This window comes from Ochotona princeps, chromosome 25 (assembly GCF_030435755.1).
Source record: "Ochotona princeps isolate mOchPri1 chromosome 25, mOchPri1.hap1, whole genome shotgun sequence".
Lineage (NCBI taxonomy): Eukaryota > Metazoa > Chordata > Mammalia > Lagomorpha > Ochotonidae > Ochotona > Ochotona princeps.
Window position 1 is genome coordinate 11,392,203 of NC_080856.1, and position 6,832 is coordinate 11,399,034.

At 36.1% G+C, this 6,832-nt stretch overlaps 1 non-coding gene across 1 annotated transcript; it reads left to right on the forward strand.

Moving 5' to 3' along the window:
- The first annotated feature begins 5,590 nt into the window (after nt 1-5,590).
- Nucleotides 5,591-5,784, forward strand: LOC118760248 (U2 spliceosomal RNA). Its single transcript, XR_004996672.2, has one exon. It is a non-coding gene; the product is annotated as a U2 spliceosomal RNA (small nuclear RNA).
- Nucleotides 5,785-6,832: the final 1,048 nt, after the last annotated feature.

A 6,832-nucleotide genomic window follows, 5' to 3' on the forward strand; every position in this document is an offset into this window, starting at 1 on the left:
TATTCTTTGAATGCTTGTTTTTATGCTTTTCTGTTTTACTCTAAGTTCAATGGACTTCCAATAAAACATATTTCAAATCTGTTGAAGTTATTGGCCTTTTCTCTCCTTCAGCCTAGAAAATGGCCAGTCATTCATAACAAGGAAATTGGGAAGCATACTGGAACATTTCATTCTTCCCTTTTTCTTTCTGTAACCAATAGATATCTTTTTGAATTTCATTCCTGTGGCTCATTCAAATCTCCATTTGGTTATTTTATTCTTATTATTCCAAACACACTTTAACTATCTCCTGTCTTCTTGCAAACATTTTCAATGGTCATTGAAGCCTGCTTTTTTCTTTTTTTTTTTTTAAGTTTATGAATGCTCATGTCAGCTTTTTTTTTTTTTTTGAAATCAAAAGAGAAAAATTCAAAAGTAACTGTGGTCCATGAAATTACTGAATTATTTTGATCGGTAAAATTGTCACAAAATTGCAATAGTAAAACCATGAAACATTTCAAACATGTTGAAATGTTGTAAAGCAAGTGGTAAAATCCATTCAGTCATTTACAAAATAGTACTTGACTTTTTGCAGAAGACCATCCAAACTGCGTGAAATAGGAATCAACTCCAGGGCAATAGCAATGCAACTTCTAAGACAGTGTGCTCGTATTTGCATTGCAAAAGATTTATAAAAAATGCTCTCCTAAATCCAAGATATTAATAATATACTCAGTCCAAGCCGGAGCTTTCACATCTAACCTTGTGAATATATACAAACACCTAGTATTCAGAAGTTGCTAAACTTCTCTTTTGTCTCAGTCTTTACTCACGATCGTCATCTGAACATCAACTTCTGCTAGGTCTGTCATTCTCATGTACAGCTCAGCTTCCCTCCTGTGGTCCCACAGCTTCCCAGCTCCCTCTGCACCTGTCAAAGTTCATGTTAAGAGGATGTTCTGTAATGTAGTTCCAAGCATTCTCTCTGACCTATTACATCCATGAGTGGGGACACAGCCATGTGACTCCAGCACATTTGGACTTTCAGCTACCTCTGTCTGTCCTCACTAAGCCAGTACTATCAGTGTTCCTCAACTTGGAGGCACCCAAGCTCTACCGTTAGGAATCAGCTTCTTGAAAACTTGGATTTCAACTGATGTAACGCTTTCTTCTTCTGAATTTTAGCAAATGTGTTGTTCTGATTTCCTGTTTGGGTGTATATGAGAGAGCCTTTTTTGTTTTTAATTTTTAAAAAAGATAATACTCAAAATTTATTGTAGAGATACAGACTAGGAGACAGAGGATTTGTATGCACGGATTTGTTCACCAGGTGTCACAGATGGCTGGAATTAGACCTATATGTACAAAATGTTATCATGGAAAATAACAATAATAACAATAAAAATACAAAAATGTCATAGATTGTAGGATTTCCTGCCTTCTCTTTCACATTGTTCTTCCCTGCGTTCTTGTTATTTGTAAGGAGAAACAACCTGATGGCATGGTTTGCTGGATCAACACTTTTATGACACTATTTAAACCTCTCAGAAATCTCATTTTAACTACAATAATGTCTTATAAACCAAATAACACTGCTTACTTGAGCTTCACCTGGTTATACCTTAACTCAAATAGGACCTAAATTAATTGGAACTTTTTCTAGTTCATCCAGATCAGTAAGTGACCTTTTCACAATAGCTTTGATTGCTGCTTTCTCCACATGTGCCATACTTTTCTTTTTAAGTTCTAAGCACGATAAAGATATTGTGCTACCTTTTGTATGCCAATTTTGTCATAGAGACACTCATTGAACTGTTACTGTTAGCACTACTTCTTGAATTTCATGATCTAATATAACCAAAACCAAAAGAAGCAAATGGAATATGTTCATCTCTGTTATGCATATGACATGCAACATGTGAAACAGAGCCATTTGTTAGATCAAATCCTGATATTGAGGTACAAAAACTAATATAACTTTGTTTCAATTGCCATTTTAAAGATTTATGTGTACATTTAAATACAGAATTATAAAAAGAATGAGAGACAGAGATATTACATCTGCTGGTTAACTCCCCAAGTGGGCATAATGGCTGGAGCCAACCTGGTCCAAAGCCAGGAGCCTGGAGTTTCTTCTTGCACTGTTTTCCCAAGGAACGTTAACAGGAAGCTAAGGAGAAATGGAGCAGACAGGATTTGAAGTGGCAACTAGAGGAGAGGCCTGCACAGTAGGTACCGCTTCATCTTAACTGCAGCAGTGGCCTGACTCCTGTGTCACATACATAGGAAAGTGGTGTTTAGATGCTTTTCTTTCACTGATTCAAATGTGTCACCTTGTACTCCTGGACATAACATGATTCTTTCATACTTTTTTAGTACAAAAAATCATAGAAAAATATCTTACTTTTAAGGGTAGTTTTATAATGTGAATAAATGAACTTTTAAAGATGCTGTTGCCTATAAAAAGTTTTTTCAAAAATTAAAAATGATGGAATGTATGTGTTGAATATTCAAATGACAGTGTAAACTAAAAGATAATTGTACTTTTAAAAATGACCTTTGGGATTTGGTAATAATTGTCCTCATCTATTTTCCTGTGTTAAAGGTGGAGTTGTAACACTTCTGAAATATTCACTCTCAATTATTAATATACTGCGAAGCATGCTGTTGAAAAATGTTGTCCTTCCCACTGCTGTTCACCCTGAAAAGGGACCTAGCAAGTTGCACAGCGACTGTGTACCCCGATACAAAACCTGACATTAGAGCCTCTGCAGAATTTCCAGTTCTGGGCTGCAAACAATAAAATAGAGACATTGGTTCTCCCTTAGGCTACTATAAGGCATTGTATGATATTGAACACTTAGTACAATTTTCCCCACTGGTTTTCTTTTAGACATGGGTCAAATGATTTTGTGATGCCCTTGATATTAAAAGTATATAAATATTATGCATCATTAGAGCATACCACTAATGGCACATTTCACCAATCTGAAAGATCAATGATATGCACTGACTAGGTTGCCATTATCCGAGATCTAGTCGTTGCCATGAATTTATCATACACATTTACTTAAAATGATAATGTATTTTATGTAAGAGTTTAAATGTAGAATTAAGGTAATAAAGATAATAAAGTCCCCACTTTGAATGGACCGAGATACCATATGTTTGCTGGTTCTAATCCCGACAGCCTCTCTTCCCATCCAGCTCACTGCTTGTGACCTGGGAAAGCAGTCAAGGACAGCCCAAAGCCTTGGGTTTCTCCACCTGCATTAGAGACCCAGAAGAAGCTCCTGGCTTCTGACTTCAGATCGGCTCAGTTCCCGCCATTCACTTAGGGAGTGAATCATAGGATGGAAGATCTTCCTCTCTGTGTCTCCTCCTCTCTGTATGTTAGACTTTTCAATATGAATAGATAACTCTTGGGCCCAGCAGCGTGGCCTAGTGGCTAAAGTCCTCGCCTTGAGCGCGCCAGAATCCCATATGGGCACCGGTTCTAGTCCCAGGAGCTCCACTTCCCATCCAGCTCCCTGCCTGTGGCCTGGGAAAGCAGTTGAGGATGGCCCAAGGCTTTGGGACCCGGCACCTGCATGGGAGACCTGGAAAGAAGTTCCTGCTTCCCGGCTTCGGGTTGGCACAGCACCAGCCGTTGCAACTCACTTGGGGAGTGAATCATAGGATGGAAGATCTTCCTCTCTGTCTCTCCTCCTCTCTGTATGTTAGACTTTGTAATAAAAAGATAATATAGAAAACTCAAAATATTTACTTATGGCTGAAATACTAATGTAGATGCAGAGAGAAGATGTGGGTGAGGATTCATATGTGACTCTAGTGACTATTACGGTTTTCTGTTCGTTTATTTGTATTCACACATCAGATTAGCCATCATGCCCTTGTATAAATGCTTCAATGATCCCGTGAACACAAACATTTGGTGCATCGTGCCTTGTACTTTGTTAAATACCACCTCACAGATTTCTGGGTTGTGTTTACATTTTGGGGAATCTGAGAGATTAAGACATAGTGGATCTTTTGCTGAAAACTTTTCTCAAAGTACATATCATAAAAGTGTCCTTTATGGAAATGCCTAATCTCTTGTGGTTTTAAGATGCTTCTTACAAGTTGAATATTTCAGTATAATTTTGATTCAGTTTTTTTTGCTGATGTATCCTCTCGCAAAGCAAAATTCTTTGTGCTTGGAAATATAGTACATCTGTAATACGTCTGCTCAGAGTAACTCCATTCTTGGGTGAATGAAGCACTGTAATAACAGTGGTAGTACAACGGAGTCAGCAAAAGGTTTCACAGACAACTCCAGCAAGACTGAAAAAGAAGACATACGTTTATCCTTTATTTAGGATGACAAAAACTTAAACATATCTTTCATACTGTCTCTTTTTTCTCACTCAGATACACTGTATATCAGTAATCTGGACACCAAGTTATTTAAAGCTATTATTTAGTACCATAATAAGTAGTAATTTAAATACAAGGTAAAATCACCACATTGTCTTGTTTACTACTGATGTTAATTTTAAGCTGACGTTCAATGCTCCCCAAAAAGGCAGCCTATGATTTGTTATCATTAAACTGTCAGCTCTGCCTTGAGTTAGTAATAGATTCACACCACACTTTCTGCAGCATATCGTTTTATTTTCTATCAGTCAAAAAAAATCCAGAACTGTTTTAATTGTGTCTGTGCTATTTTTCTATTAACTGTTTCATGCATTTTCCTGGCCTTTTAATTGCAGTTTAATAGTGGTCATTAACACATTAAGGGGTGTTAGAAGAACATTTGAAGTCCTCTTGACTTCTACCAAAGTTGACACTTCAATGCTAGAGTAATTTCAGCTATTCATTTATTTAATAGTGACCTATGCAAATGTGGAACCATGTCATTTTACAAATTGACTGTAATAATTAACTAGAAAGGCAGAGTAAAATGAAACAGGTTATAATTAGAATATAACTGCTACGTATTACGTCAGCTAGAATAAAATAATTTCAAATGATTAAATTGGTTTCAATTATTAAGAATCAGTTTAATGTACCCACTGTTCTGATTTTTACACTTCTCTTTGTGTGTGTGTGTGTGTGTGTGTGCATTAGATGTCACCTCACACAATTTATGTATTTTATTCATCTTGGTAAAACAGGCATTACAGAAGTTTAATTAAGTAGTAAAAGACTTCACATTATTCTGCTGAATTCTAAATTACTTGTACGAACTAGTCAGTGCATGCTACGTACTACTCGGAATCATTGCAATTAGCTGTATCTATTAAGCCACCCAGCATTCCCCTTACAAGTCACTAGTCATGGCAGTATGTATTTTAATCACGTAATTATCATAGTTTTCCCATGGCTCTTGAATATAGATATCTGTATCATGATATATATGTGTGTATATGTATACATATTTATAATATACATATATCATAAAATGTAATATATATAAATATATCCATTTATTAAGAAGGTTTTTGGTTTCTGGGTGTTCAACTTACTCAATAGTACAGAGCCCCAATCAGAAACAAAGAGCCTGCCTACATTTGGTTTAATAATGTTCTGCCGCATTGAAATTCATACTTTTACTGAAACTAGAAGCCCTATCGCTTCTCAGCCTTTTGGCTAAGATCAAGTGTAGTAAAACCAGAAGCCTTTCATTTTCACCTGATCCTGGGCTCTGAAAATTATGTAACCAGTCCTGCCTGAGAGGTCTAGGGGAGCAACTTAATGATTTTGTTTCTCTTTAGACAACTACTAAAAGTTTTACTTGTCATTTGTCTAAAAGTGAGAGATTAACTTGCTGTGATATTTGACTTCAGGAAAGTTTGTCTTGGAGGAACTCATGGCTAGGTAAGGCATCTACATAGCAAGTGAAATTACCCAAGAACATTGAAATCTGGAATCCAAATGATCCCAGTTGATCATTTCCTGTGTATCTCCTGTGTCTAAATGATCATTTTTATATTGCCATACCCATTTTGTTATTATTTCTTATTGAAACAAAGAAGTTACATAGTAATAGTACTAAAGTAAAAAAAATAGGAAATTGCTCACAGTAAGAGCACACACTCCTCTTCAACATAGTTAAGAGAAATTGAGTTCCAACCAATGTGTACCTGCAAATTTTGGAACATCTTTTATCTCATATAACTATTAGATGATAAATGAGTAATTATAAATCTACTTATTTCATAAGGATATTCTGGCCCTAATATTTGATTTTTCTTGTCTAAAAATTTGATACCTCAAATAATGTTTTCTAGCAGAATATTCTTTTGATATATGTCTTTCTCTTCTGTTATATCTTCATTTATTCTGACTGATCTTAATAGCCAGAGAATTTTGGTCAGCAATGCTGGGAAGTACAATTGGAAAATTTCACTTACCACGGTTAATTAGACTACTAGCTAAGAATGAATGGTCCCACTGAATCAGAAGTTAAAACTTATTAATTCTCTTACGATTCATATGTTACTTATTAGCTTGTGAATTCCTTTGAGGCACTCAATATTGATGATGTGGTATACTCTTTCTGAACTTTCCAGGGTGCTTAGCATGCACATCTGACTTCTGTGTTGTGAGGAGAACATTTTAAAACACTTAAGACAGGGAATGAACAGAGTAAAGGCAAAGCTGTGCTTCATTTTCCTCTTAAATCAGATTTTAAGGATTATCTACTTATTTACTTATATGAAAGGCAGAGTTAGGAGGGGGAACACACACACAAGAGAGATGTGGGGGAGAGAGAGAGCAGGAGAGAGAGAGCTGTTGGTTCACTGTACAAATGACAACAGCCAGTATTGCAGCAAACCCAAGACAAGAATCTGGAACTTTATCCTGGTCT